Source organism: Lagopus muta, chromosome Z (assembly GCF_023343835.1).
Source record: "Lagopus muta isolate bLagMut1 chromosome Z, bLagMut1 primary, whole genome shotgun sequence".
Taxonomy (NCBI): domain Eukaryota; kingdom Metazoa; phylum Chordata; class Aves; order Galliformes; family Phasianidae; genus Lagopus; species Lagopus muta.
Window position 1 is genome coordinate 33,011,470 of NC_064472.1, and position 15,000 is coordinate 33,026,469.

The following is a 15,000-nucleotide window of genomic DNA, read 5'->3' on the forward strand; positions in this document are numbered from 1 at the left end:
ACCTGGCACGTGAAATGAGGAAAAGCACTGTAGACTATCTGGCAAGACAAAGCACACAAATGTTATTTTGTGAAAATTAATAGCATTTGAAATTATACTCCCGTCCCAGTACTCTCCCCTAGCCTCGTGCCCAAATTAAAGGTATTTTATCTAATTCCCAGTTAAGAGGTTGCTAAAAGTGGTAAGTCACAGCTGTGTTGACATTGAACTTCTTGAACACAAAATACCAACGTCATATGGACACACTTTACAGATGCTTCGTTACAAGCAGCACCAGTCACTTGATTTGAAATGCCTAACTCAGCTGTAAAACAAGCTGTTAATCTCCAGTCTCTTCTCCACTTAAAGTCATCCACACAGTTCTGGAAACACACCAACACCTTATTATGTTTATTCTAAACTTATCTGCATTTTGATTGGAATTTGACAGTGACCAGTGATTCAACTCAATTGTACCGCTGACATTGCTGAGAACAGGCCCCAGTTACCCATCATTTTACTAGATGCAATCCCTTTTTGTTCCCACAGAAATCTGTAACATGATGATCTTCAATTTAAAATGCAAACAAATTAACTAGCTGTTCTGTTGAAAAATGTTGGTACAATGTTGGTATCTGACATGCCTGGAGAATTTCAGTTCTGAATAGTCTTATTTTCACTAGGTTCCCCATCCACTCCCAACACAGAACTAAAAAACACTGAAGACTAATTCTGTACATAATTCTGCACGCAGCCAAGTGATTCTTCCTTATTGCAGATGTCAATCTTTGCTTTGATAAACCCTGTTTCAAAAAACTGTATTACTGTACTACTTTTCTTTGGTCTTCTGCTGCATCATCTGCACTGTAATTTCACTTTGAAAGACCACAAGTGTTCATCCTACTCCTGATCTGCCATTTTAAATTTGTGCTGGAAATAGAAGCATTAGCTTCATTAACTTGCAAAAGCCAATGACCAAATTTAGTACTTTCATCATTACTTCAATAATTATAGCAACCTCTGAGATTTTATCCTAAGACAGTTACTTTGTAGACCACAGCTGTCTAATGCAATGCTCACGTCTGCCTCATGTTTTGAGTAGTCTCATGACAGTCAGCGGCATCTATCATACATAAAACTTGGTGCAAAGCTTTAGCTACGCTACGTTTCCAACAGAGCTGACCAGCAGCCATAGTTTACTTCAGTTAGGAGTTAGGGACCAGGTCTCTTGTAATTGTATGATAATAAGCCAACTCAAAAGCCTATAGCACAATTCAGTCAGCCTTTGGAAAATCTTTGCTTTGTTTTTTATATGCCCTTAACTGTATTTTCATACACTCCAGAGGCCAAGATTGTCTACCTTTCTAGATGTCATTTTCTATATCTACACTTATGGTAGCAGAAGAAAAATATCCTGAATTCCAATCTAGACAATATAACAGATAAGATAATGTAAAAATCAAAAACCAAACCAAACTAAACAAACAAACAAAAAAAAAACAAAACAAAAACAAAAAAAAGAGCAAAAATTTAATGATAATTAATAAGATAATTAACATCATGAAAACAGGGACAGTTTTGCAACTGTTTTCTGTCAGTCTCAGAGCAGAAATGGTGTAACGGTGAAGAGTATTCATAATTCAAAATGAGAGTATTTATCTTTTGATCAATGAATTACATTCTTAAATATATAGAGAGAAGCTATGTACACTAAGTACCTGAGAAGATTAAAGATAAAATCACAAAAATCCATTTAGAGTAGGTAAGTTAAGATACAAGTATTTTTAAGATAAAAATATTAAGAACACAGATATTTTAAAGATAGTAGAGGTAGCAACAAGAGAAATACTTCTAATGTTTCTAGTATGATTTTCTGTATATATGTCCAGATTATGTGCTAGGGAGGTTACACAGATATATTATTCATATACTTGATTCATTAAAAAATTATTCATGGGATTCTCTATTATTTTAATGAGGATTTTTTTTTTTTTGCAGGGAGGCTGAGGTGCATTATGAGCCTAATTCAAAGAGGGGAGGGATGACAGAAAGGTTTACAGGATGCATAAAAAGCAAGTAGGCGAGATTTAGACTGGCACACAGTGTGTGATAAAAATCAAATATGGAACATAATGGGACATATGGAAACCTATCTTTTCTGCAAGGAAGGATGAATCACAAGTTCACAGCTGGAATTTATGTGGATTCCTATTTAGAGAAGCATCTGTAGTCACTGTTTAGCTACATTCCCACATCAACAACAAAATGGTGCCACAGAAGAGAACACACGCATCAAGCTCCAGCTGGTATCTGCGCCCACCACTCCTCTCTTTCCCCTGAAGCCACATTTACTCAGCTTTCTTTTTACAGTCTGTGGGTGTATAAACATGCATATGTAAGTTAGTGGATAGAATCAAAACCCCACACCTGACCGCTTTGAATTTTAGAAGGGATGGGGATGTGGCATGGAAGGGAGAGGCTCAGAAAATAATAAGAAAAAAAAATTAATAAACATTTAGATCAGTCTCATGACTGTAACTTTCCTTCATGCACTTCATGTATTACCATACTTCATGTACTTTACATACTAGAAAAGTTTTATTTGATCTCAGTATTATTTTAAAAAGCCTTTAAAACTGTAAACTGATAAATCATAGAAAACATTATTCCATAAGTCTATTTTGGGAAAACCAAATTTCAACTTTGCAATTACAAAACTGCATATGCACTGTATATGCAGAAAAATTTTCACACCCTAATCTTAGCTTCCCAACATTAGTAAAAAGCAAAAGAATGTTAATAGAAAAACAAAATTTAATATCTAAGCAACTTTCATGCAAAATATGCTTAAATACTAACTAAAGATGTTTAAAGTAAGGTTAGCTTTCGCTTGGGAACTGTGATGCTGTTTTACTTTTTAAGATCACTGGACTTTCTGATCACTTAATTTCATTGCATTCTGAAAGATTACATTAATGAAGATAAAGATCAATGAAAAAAACACAATTGTGACAAAACTAAAATTACATTTCAAGGTAAAATAATGCCTGCCACTATCTTACCTGAGTCACTGTTGTTATTGTGTTGTTGGTATTTTTTAACAGCTAACATACTACACAGTATCTTTTAAATATTTAATTAAAATGATCAAAAATCTTAGGTTTTAGAGGCCATATGTCTATTTATTTTGTAACTAATGTGTCTATTAATTTGTAACTGAAGCTCTAACATTATAAACACTTCCTGAAATTTTGCTTTTCCAATTATTTCTTCACTTTATATGTACTCTTGCTCTGCTCCTTCACAAAATGAGCAAAGTAAGAATTATCTCTTCCTAAGGAGACTGTAAGAAAAGCCCCCAGACCAGTTTTGTGATTAGAGATCACGCTTTTATTGATTTCAGTGAGTATTGGGCTATGCACTTGAAATTAAAATTTTCTAGTGCTGTAAATAATTGTCTTTTCACTGGAATCTTTTCTATAAGTGGGATATTTTGAGATACCTTGTTTTTGACCTATATATATGCTAACATACATATATATAGATGCATATGTATACTTAAAGGTTGACTTACTCTAACAGCACTTGACAATAGAAAAAATAAATTTAAATTCTCTTAAATCAACTGTCAGGTAAGTTTGATGTTTATCAGGAAGTTTTAATGTTATTGATACTTTTTTTATGTTCTTATCTTGCTCTAAAACCTAGCTTTTACATCTTTCCTTAGACAATCAGACTCGAAAGACACTAATGAAGCTAGCCTCATTAACCAGAAAATATACTAACATGTATTTTCCTGAGATTTTACAGAAAGGAAAGCTTAAACTGCCACCTTGCAATGTGTGCAATGTCAAAATTTTTCCTTGCAACAAATATTCACTTGTTATAAGAGTTTCTACATTTATCAAGTTCTTGTAAAATACTTATTTTTTATTTGCTAAGTACAAATTTAATATTAAGGTTCATTCAACTCACTGTATTTTTAAATATTCAAGGGATCACAACGTCTTCAGAATTCTACCTTAAAATGTGAAAAAAATAAGAATCCAACAACCAGTACACAATTCTAAGTGAATTTAAATGCTTCCATTGTCCTTCTTCTTTATACCTGTACAGAAAATCCAGTATTACAGTAGGTTTTCAAGGGACATTTCAGGGGATTTTGCAAAACAGTGCAATAATACTCTGTTTTAATTTTTTTTGACTTTCACATTTAAATTGACTTACTTTGTACTCCAAAGAGAATATAAAGATAGAACTGAAGTGGGAAGAAAAGGGGAATTATAAATGGCACACGGCAAGCATTATACAAGCAAATATACATTTCTCTAGATAGGCAGTGTTTACTATTCAGCTATCACTATTCTAACCAATATTTTTTTAAAAGGAGAAGAACGATGGCAAATGTACTAAGTAAAATCTATGGCAATGAGATCTCCTGTCACACGGACAGATGCTATACCTTTCTTTACGTACAGGAACAAAAACATGTTGGAGAGTTGAGGGACTTGGTTTCTAGCAGAATGAAGATTAAAATCTATTTTTCTCAAAACAATCTGATCATTGTTTCTTATGCCCTTTCTCTCCCCTTTCTGAACTGAACTTTAGTGTTACATTAGCAATTACTGGTGGATACGAGAATCTGTTAAAAAGAGTACCAGACTGTGTAAGGTGCACTTCTTGCAGTGTGCTCCATTTGCATGAAGCCAATGTTTTGGTATGCTGTCTGCTGCTGTAGCCAGTTTTCTCCCTGCTATCAACTAAGCTGCGCATACACTTTTTTTAATGCAAATTATGGCTTTGGAGAGGTCATGCCTCAACACTGTTGAATTAATAAGTAGTCAATCTGTGATATAAAGAACATATTTACAATCATCAATCAACTTTCAGATTATTATATTGTTTGCAGATCATTATAAAAACCACTGAGCATCAGAAATTTCTCTGTGGCTTTCTGCATGAAGACACAAGAGAGGTTATGAATAAAGCTCTTTTTGGGGAAGCCTGTGTAGAACAGCACCTCTCCTGCTATCTTTAAGGACACCAGCAATTAAAGAGAGAGCTGTTTTATAAAACTGTTTGTATACAGTTACACTTGAGGGATATGGTAATTTAGAAAATGCATTTTTGTTTAAGGCTTTGAATGTTTAAAAAAAAAAAAGAAACTGAAAAATCTCTCTAAATAAATCACACTATTTAATCTTGAACAAGAAATTGAATCCTTGCAATTTGTACTACAAATGATAAAGTTCTTGAACACCTATTAGTTTTTCTTGATTTAGAAACAGTAAAATGGAAGATGTTTTTCTTTTCTGTACCTGATTTCCACAACCTCATCTTCTGTGCAATTCTAATTTAAAAGAAAAACTAATATTAGATAAAGCAACACATAATTTGACAGCCTACCAGTTAAATTCTGACAGGGTCAATAAAATGAGAGCTTGCAGGAGTCCCAGATGAGGAACACTTTCATGAATGCTTCCATTGTGTAAACTCTCCGCACATCCTGCCTCCAAATGACAGTCATATGCCACCAGCTGCAGGAGGCATTCCAGCAATGTCAACTGCTGTGGGGCATTAAAGCAGGGTAGATGAGTTGGTACTTCTTTATACTTCACCCTGGCTAGAGCGATGGCTGTCACGCTTAACTCATTAAAGGGTTATTTTTCTAAAGACTATGATGTTTATTTAGAAATGTAAGAAAATATATAATTAAAGTCTTGCTAATGGACCTCCTCATTTTAATAGTAGCTTTATTATAAAAAGCCAGCTGGAAGTAATTATTTTTTCCTTGCATACTCTTCATTAGCTTGTACCTCCCTCCTCCCTAAGATATCTATTTCAGATATTCTTATCAAACTGCTCAGAGAAAAAACAGCCACGGAAAGTTATGACAGAAACTGTGAAAGCTCCAATATCTACTACTCAGAAATGCAGTTGGTACCAATTCTAAGACTGTATGATTGTGAAAGCTATTTTACAGATTGTCATAAAATTTAAGTTCTAGATCATAACTGTAAGTAAAAACTGATTATTTTTTGCTACTAATTCTGCTGGGAAAAAAAAAAGTGCTTAATCATATTAGGAATTTTATTCCCTCATTTTACTTGATTTTTATTATTTTGTCAGATGAATACAAAGATCATACTTGAGATATTGGAATACAAATATACTGAGAACTGTTTTTTAAATTATAGCAATGTCTTGGTTAAGAGAGAGCACAACGCAAAGATCAAACTGAGATGCTTTTCAGCATCATTCATTTGGTAAGCCAAAGCATCACACATTCTTATCATACTCTTGCATACAGGCACACTGAAATACAAAACACCGAATGTAGGTGCATGTCAGCAGCTACATTCAGCCACCCTTGGAAAGGATGCCTCTCTTCTCCGCCCCTCATCTCTTCCTACGATCCCTTATCATCAAGACTGCTTTTATTACTGAATTACTACCAAGAAGAGGTTTTTTTTGTTTTTTGTTTTTTAAAACTAGTTCAGATACATATATATATAATATATATTTTATATATATATATATATATATATATATATATATATATATATATATATATATATATATATATAAAGAGCAAGAGAAACAGCAAGGAGAGAAAAATGAGGAAAGGCATAAATAAATAAAGGATATCAATAATGATCTATCATAAAATGACATTTTGCTGTTGTACTTCCGTAGAAGCTGTAACATCTCACAAGACGTCCCTCTGAAAGCAGCAATAAAACTGCAGTACAGTACAAAGTGTCTTGTACTCTGTGCAGGCAAGTGACAATGAATATACTAAAAGGAAATGAATCTGCATTAAAAGATCTGACAATAAATCTTCAGAATTGTTTGGTTCTTGATATTTTTCTTACTGGGAAAACAAGACAGTAAACTTTGGAAAGCCAATTTTTAATGTAAATGAGAATTATTTCCAAAATACTACCCTAATGATGAACATACTTTCTCTCTGACTGTGTTGCTGCTTAAGCTATTGAAAAGTTGGCAGTTTCATTTAGCAAGGATTCTTGTAAATATCCCTCCTCTAATTCAATTTCATGTTACTTTACACTTTCTAAATTTCAGAGGCAAACTACAAGCAACCATAATTTTGCTTGGCTTCCAAGTTAATCCATGAGCTTCCAGGAATTTATACATAAAATCATGCACAGGTCTATATTGCCTAAAAGCTTAGACAACCAGAGACCTGTACAGAGAACCCATTTCAATTTCTGTGATAAAACAGTAAGGCAGGTTTAGAATTCTTTAAGAAAGTGCAATGTCAAACTTTTTTATTTTTTATTTTTTTTATTTTTTTTTATGATGTTCATCTCCTTGGAGCCTAAATAATAGAAAAGATTAAAACACACAAGAGCAACTTTCCTTACAGCTGTAGAATCTTGTCTTGCAAAATACCTGTACGTTTAGTTTCATAAAAGTTACATGCATACAGAAGGCTTACAGAATTGAGCTCCCAGTTACAGCTCACTCTGAAGGCTAATACACTACTATCTGTAATTCTGTACCTGAACTATATGCTGTCCTTGATGCATGACAGGGCCTCCAATGACATGAATGGAAAATATACACTTGGATCACAGAGAGGATATGAGCTTTTATATTCTGCTTTCCTCTCACTGGCACTCTCCAAATGTTGAATTGTTCATCTCAAAAGAATTACATTGTATGACATTTTTATTCAACCTGTTCAAAGCCAGAAGTATTCAATTGTATAGTCACCAATCTTTAGGAAATACACCACAGAGATCATGGAGCAAATACACGTATGCAGGGAGCCAGGCAGCCTATTTTCTTCTCTGGAATTCTGGTTAAATAAAGTTTAAAAAGAACAGCCACAACACAAAATGTGTTCATCAATTCTGTCTCACTTTTGTCTTCACCTTTTCAAAATTACTGAGGAAAATTACAGCAATTAAAGCTTTTTTCAGCACCAGTCACAGGATTTATCACAAAAAACAGGCATTTACTACAACTCTCAAATTCTTCTATGAGTGGCATATTCCAATATTCACAGACTTCAGTACTAATCTCCACTGAGATATTTGTGTTGTTGTCCATTTCCAGATAAACATCATCTCAAACATCACAGTAAGTTTACCTGCCAGTGACAGCACATTTCAGCTTTAATGACAACACCAGAACAGTTTTTCTTAGTTTCCATAAAGCCTCCTACAGCATCACTTATTATTCACTTTCTAAGAAACGCTTGCTGGCTTCTGCGTTGCGCACGGGAAGGAATAGCAGGCTCGTAATCGTGTCATTTTCTCTTCTGAACTCCAGTGCTCTGTAAGTGGCAGATGACGCTCTTGTCTTTCCTTTGCCCAAGTGCACAGATACGCATCATCGGTAGAGGATGGGGATGCAATGGCTTCCCAAGAGAGTCAGAATGGCATCAATGGTACATTGTTGGCAAGTTCACACTGATCAAAGCAATTCTGAGATGACTCCCCAGCCCCCCTTCCCCCCCTCCCCCACGAAGAGATGGCCTCTCTAAGACAAAATGTCTATGACAAAACAACTGCCGTACAACTCGCACTGTTTTCTCTGTCAGTGACGGAAAATCATTGAGAAAACCGTTGTCAAATATTTCAGTAAGGGAAAGGAGGCATTAGGGCATTACTATAATGAGTGGGATGAGCAGCAACAAAGCAACAGATGCTTATCCACAGTCTGACATACAGTCAGACAACAGTCTCCTGTTTTGGATAGCTGTTAGACAGGCTGATGTTTAGCTAAAGTATGCATTTTGCATCACTTAAAAACTGTAAATAAGCAAACAGACCATCATTAAATAAAACTGCTTTTTAAGATTATCCCCACCCACAGACTAGCTGGGCGAAAATTAAAACCCTTAACTTATAGTTAACCTAGATGCTGAAATTTTGTGACTCTGTTCCCTGAATTATAGGAAAAAGCTGCATTGATGTTTCTCTTTCTGAACTAAAAAATTAAGAGTCGGCAATGATGCAGCTTTACTTTTCCCTCTCCCGTATTTCAGCCTTCTCTTTTTGAAGACAGTATCATTTATTCCCTCCTGGGCATACTGGGAACCCCAAGTCTGCAAATTCTCAACTGCAAAGAACCATCAGTCTACAAGGCAAATCCTTTTACACATGCACAAGCACTACTGTTTCACAAGAATAACTGAGCAAAGAAAGCTAGACACAGCATACGCTTTGAGCACTTCTAGTAAAAAGTAAAAGCTCTTTAAAGCTTTTGTTTCTGATTGTACTTTATGATGGTAGTTCTGTATCAGTGAACAGAGCGTTCCTTTGCAATCAGTGCAGTGTCACAACGACCTGGCAAATGTGAATGCTTTCACTATCACTACAGTCCCTGCAATCTTGCCTCAGCTGTGACCCATTCACTTTTGCCCCAACTTCACTGAGATGCCTTACTCAGCATCTAATTAGCTAGGGAAGATTTGCCTTGGCTCTTAACCCTGACATAAGAGCAAGAGACTCTGCTGCTGTTATATACCAAATCTGTTCTGTCACTACATTAATCAAATCCACATAAAACTATAGATGAAAAAGTAACTACTAAAATACAAACTAAAAAAAGTAGAACGCAGAAGAACTATACATTTAAAAACATCAAGCATTGGTGCTTATTGCACAATATATTTGTGTGTGTGTTTTAATATAAGCTTCAAAGCTTCACCCAGACTTTACAGTTTTGTGCATGCACATCTCAAAGTTAAGCAAAGATCTAACAGCGTTTTTAGCACATCGTCAACCAAAAGACACAACAGCACAAATGTGTTCGAACACCGTATGTGTATAATGCGCAAGAGACAGAAGCTGGAAGCATTTTGCTGTGTCTTAGTTCTCCTGGAAATAACGAATACAGTAAAAGAACGTCTGAGAGGAATTCTTTTCCTTTTAACCATGTACCACACACACAGCCATGGCGATACTTCTGCATGTCCTTGTGTGTTTAGCTCCATATGCCACAGAAAACATCCCGTGCTTTTGTCATGTACAGTAATTTCTAATGCCTCTCTTCTGAGGCACATCAGAAGCACCACAAAATTCTCGATGCAAATACTATTCATTTGCTAAGGGGAAATGAACTATTACAGCACTAAATTGTGCTTTGCCAAAATACCCATCAAAATTAAAGCAGATACCTGAAATAAGCCTATGCAACCTGATTAAGCATCTGAATTTGTACTTGCACATCAACTCATTCATGAACAACAACAAAAAATACTGGGGTCAGCTTATCTTTAAAATAGTGTGATGAGAAATATATGTATTGAATAAACAGATTATGTTTGTTGATGATCACTGACAAAGGTGATTGCTGACTACTGTAAATGACAAAATGTGTTTTACCAGCATTAAACTTCCTTCCCAAATGTTCACAATAAATCAGTGTATGGTGTTGTAGTCTGCTGTTCTGTTATGTTTGATCTTTTTTTTCATGTACACCTATATAAAAAAGAATAGTTATATGCTACAGTAAAGCATTTAATTACATAATAAATGGCAAGATTACATACAATCTTTATAACCATCAACCCAGGAAATTTAAGAAGCTTTTCCCTTCAATCCATTAGACATTACGCTACACTCCTATCTTTAAATACAGGTTGAATAAACATTTTATGTGCTTACGTCTACATCAACGTTAGGAACTATCAGATTGTAGAATACAAGCACAGCTAAAATAGGCAGTGCACACTGCATGCAATGTAATATTTCCAGCAGCATCAATGCATACTACACAAATTATAAGTATTATTTCGTTTTCATTAGAATAAGCATGCATCTGTGCAAGAAAAAGAAGTTGAATTTACTGTACCATATCTCTCATGAACAGACGCGTCTATATTAATATACATCATTGGTTTAATTTTTAGTTTTCTTGGTTTCCCCCTCACCTATCTAGAAGTGATTTCTCTGGTGATAACTAACACATCATGCTAATGAGAGAATCTAATGTACAATAGAGAAATGTCACTACTAATAATATTTGCATGAAGTTAAATAAAGCAACTGTAAGAGAATGTCAGACAGTTGTTCTTTAATAAGATACAGTTACACAATGAAATTATGTTGTTAATTTTGTTACATCATTGAGTGAATCCTAAATTACTATATAATGACGCACAGATCCATTTATAATTCTGATATACTGCTTTTTCACTCTCACATCGAGAAAAAAAAAAAAAAAGGCTTCTGGAAAGGCTATCACCTTTTTATTTGAAATGGATTAAGCATACTTCTTTCTCAAGAAAAAGGTACGCAGCTCTGAAATTTTGTGTCACAGTGGCTTTCTCCCATGGTCGCATTTCCGAGATCACTTAGAAAGTATTTTAGAACATCACAGCCCTTAAGATAACTGGGAGAAGAAAGACAGCATTGCTTACTCTGACAAATGCACAAAACATTTATGAAAGAAGAAAATTATAAAAGCCTGTCTTTTTTAATCAATCACATCCAGGCCTTCTTTTCTGTCATTAGCAGCTCCTTGCCAGAACCAGTGTGGGCAGTGTGTGCCCTGGACTTAACCAGATGAGCATGGAAGAGAAGCCGAGGGTTTCTGCTCATTCTCGACCTGTCACTGATCAAAGTGACCCAAAGAAGCACTCCTTTTTAAAAGTTAAGATTTATGCCCTCTGAGGTTATCAGACATTCTTCTGTATACAGAATGGGATGACCTCTTCCAAGCGCACCGCACTCCTTTATATTGAAAAAAGGTGCATAGGCAAAACAATGCAGTCAAGTGGCCACATCATAAACTTCTGACAGGTAATTTAGGAGTCTATTGCTCTTCTCCTATCACTCCTCCAAGAGCTATATTTGCTCTGGAATTTGGAGATGCCATTTTCCTGCGCTCCTGTTCTCTCAAGAATTTAAAAATAAATACTCACATACTTGCTATTAATGTCTCAGCCCTATACAATATATTCTAAAATTTCTAACAAATAGATGTTTCCCTGCAACGATGAAGTACATTCCTTTCATTCTGAGGATATTCATTCCTATAGTATGCAGAGAGCTGTGCAGTGTGAGTTAAAGGATAAGAATGGGGAGTAATCGCAAGGTTTTGTTTTGTTCTGAATCTTTTTTCTTGCCATGGTTCAATCTTTGTACTAAAAAAACCGCCTGATATTAAATTACAACTACAGGGAAAACTGATGGAGCTGAGAGTTTGTTTGCTTCTAAGAAAACATGGAGAAAGCCAGCATTATACTTCGAACTTTGAAGAAGAAATGTCTCTAGCATTACTATGTATGGCTGGAAAAGTTTCATTAAGCAGTTCTTTCAAACCATGCCAAACTTCGCCTGCAAGTTACGTACATTTAATAACATCATGCTATTTGTAATCCTGAAAACAATTCTTCTTAAAGAATAGGAAAAAAATTAAAAATACTTACATTTCCAGAAGATGGATCGAATATAATTATCAAACAAATAGAGGAAAATAGGTAACAGAAATCAATAGTCAAAATTTCAGTGATTTAGAAAGAACGATTGGCACTTAGACACAAATTTGCAGCTACACTTGCACACAGTCTGTGCTTGTAGCCTGCACAAGATAATACGTTGTAACAGCATTAACCAGAAATATAAGACAAAATATTATCTGTAAAGAGGAGATAAATGCATATAGCAAAAGAACTTACCCTCCTCTTAAGAGCATGATGAAAGCATATTTGGACTGAGTATGTTTAGCACATGATAAACAAACAAAATATGACAAGGAGATTAACACAGAAACCAAACGCGTTAAGAACGGACTTTGAAGAAATAAACCTGCTCAAAATCACCACTTTTGCAGTGCTACCGTGTGTACCGCAACGGAAGAATACACACTGATACAGCACCTACCACACGTTTAGTCATTTAGCACGTTACTTCTCCCCTTTCCTACAGAACACAGCATGACCACGCACGTTCAGCACTGTACAAAATTCAGAAAACGCACAAGGATTGGCACATTTAAAACATTATTTTCCAAAAAGAGAACAAAGCCCAAACAGCCTGGCTTATGTGCATGAATGTTTGGTTTGATCTAATGAGCTGGTTGTCCTAAATTATCGGGCACCCCCCCCCCCCCCCCCCACACACACACAGAGTGATGCTCTTTATTTAGTTTTGTTTCCTTTCTTTGTCATGTCGAACATTTCCTAACATTCCAGAGACAACAGAGGCTAAATCGGTTGAAAAAGGTCTAATACTAAACTGGCAGTCTAATGCTATCTATGTGGTTCAGTCGTCATTTATCAATTGATTGTTATCTGGATCTAGTTGTGTTAACTCTTTTGTGGCTGAAATGGAAAGAACCTTTTCTCCACCCCAAAAATTTAATCTCACTTCTTAATAAAAGAATACAGCAAGCAATTTGAATAACTGCTTTCCACTCTGTTGCTCAACACCCATACAACCAGAAAGGCTGTGTATCACAGACACACACAGCTGACAAGCCCTGCGAGCGCTGCAGTAGCAATTCGCACTTCTTAGTGCCAAGAAGCTTTTTTTTGAAATGTGCATCTCTACCAGGAATGAACTTTTTTTTACTTTCAAGATTGAGAAAGAGAACGGCGTTGCTTATTTGCCTTATGCTGATGACATTCTATACCAGCGTACTGTATCAGCAGTAATCAGGGTCCCTCTACAGGATATATCAAAATATTTCCTATTCAAATGCCTTTATCCTATCCAGAGCTATACAGCTTAAACTGTGTTCCACAGACAACTGCTATTGGTTATTAACTATCTGCTTGGAATCTTTCTTGGCCTTAAAGTTTTCTAATTTTTTTAAATTTTTTTTTAAATTAAATTACTGTTTTACAGCCAGTACTCAGGCATGCTTTGTCACTGCAAACTACAAAAGCCCAATTACTTTCTCTCTCCTCACATGCTGGAACGCTTCTCAGGTAAATGAGTTCATTAATCTGATGTCCAACATTAAATAAAAGTCTAATTTAAATATACAAATCATTTACCAGCTCCTCTTTCGGCTAAAACAATATTTCATTTATTATCAGTCAGTGTCAGACCATAATTGGAAACTACTTTTCAGAAAGGCAAAGTGTCCCCTGTTAAGGAGTCACCCTGCTAAACCCTCCAGGTTGAACTTCCCTCCTTGCCTCTTCTGCCTGAGCCCCGGGCAAACTGAAAGTTTCTCCCTTGCCTTTTTTTTTTTTTTGCTTTGTTTTTTTTTTTTTTTTTTTATTTGTTTGTTTGTTTTTTGTCGTCCTCCCCCCTCCCCCCCACCTTTTTTTTTTTTTTCCTTTTCTTCACCCAGAAGAGCCAAGCGATTGTGCAAGATTAGCTGTAACACACAGGGCGCGTATCACCAAGTGCATGGTACAGAGACACTGGCTCCTGTGATTAATTATCAGTTATTACTGGCCTTGCAGTAACATTTTAGCTTTCCCGTCAGAACCAGCATACCAAGCTGCCTTAAACGCGGCCCCCGGTGAAGGAGCAGCTCTGGGGAAGACGCCAAGGCACAGCTCCGCAGGAAGGGGGAGAGAGGGAGAGGGAGCGGGCAGGAGCGAGGGAGCGGAGCGGGACCCGGAGCTGCCTCCTCCGTCGGCTGCGGCCGCAGCGCGCTCCGCTCCGGAGCTCCGAGCAGCGCTCCGCCACGTGAAGTCAATTACGCTGCTCGGAGGGGCCCCCCAGATTCCCTGTCAGTTCCGTTTGGGGGGCTTACGTACTCGGCAAGAAAGAAAGGAGTTTTGCTGGGATAGCAGATACTTTTATTTGTGGGACGGAGGGAGCGTGAGGGGGATAACACTGAAACAAAACAAGAGCTAACAAAGAAAAGAAAAACAGTCTTGCAGGGAGCAAAGCCCTGTTTGAGAACTTTAAAACAAACGCTTTGCTTTTACTTAAAGCTTTAATATATCTTTTCCTCTTTTAAAAAGGAGCCCTTAGGGAAGCAGTGAAGTAACCATGCACATTCCAATGACATAGTTATGACAGTTCAGAGGCTAACTATGTAGTGATGAATGAAACAAAAATGAAACGTGGAAAGAAA

The 15,000-nt window shown here is 36.1% G+C and overlaps 1 protein-coding gene across 7 annotated transcripts in view; it reads right to left on the reverse strand.

Moving 5' to 3' along the window:
* BNC2 (basonuclin 2) overlaps positions 1 to 15,000 on the reverse strand; it is a 362,491-nt gene that overhangs the window by 243,404 nt on the left and 104,087 nt on the right. The window lies entirely within an intron of this gene.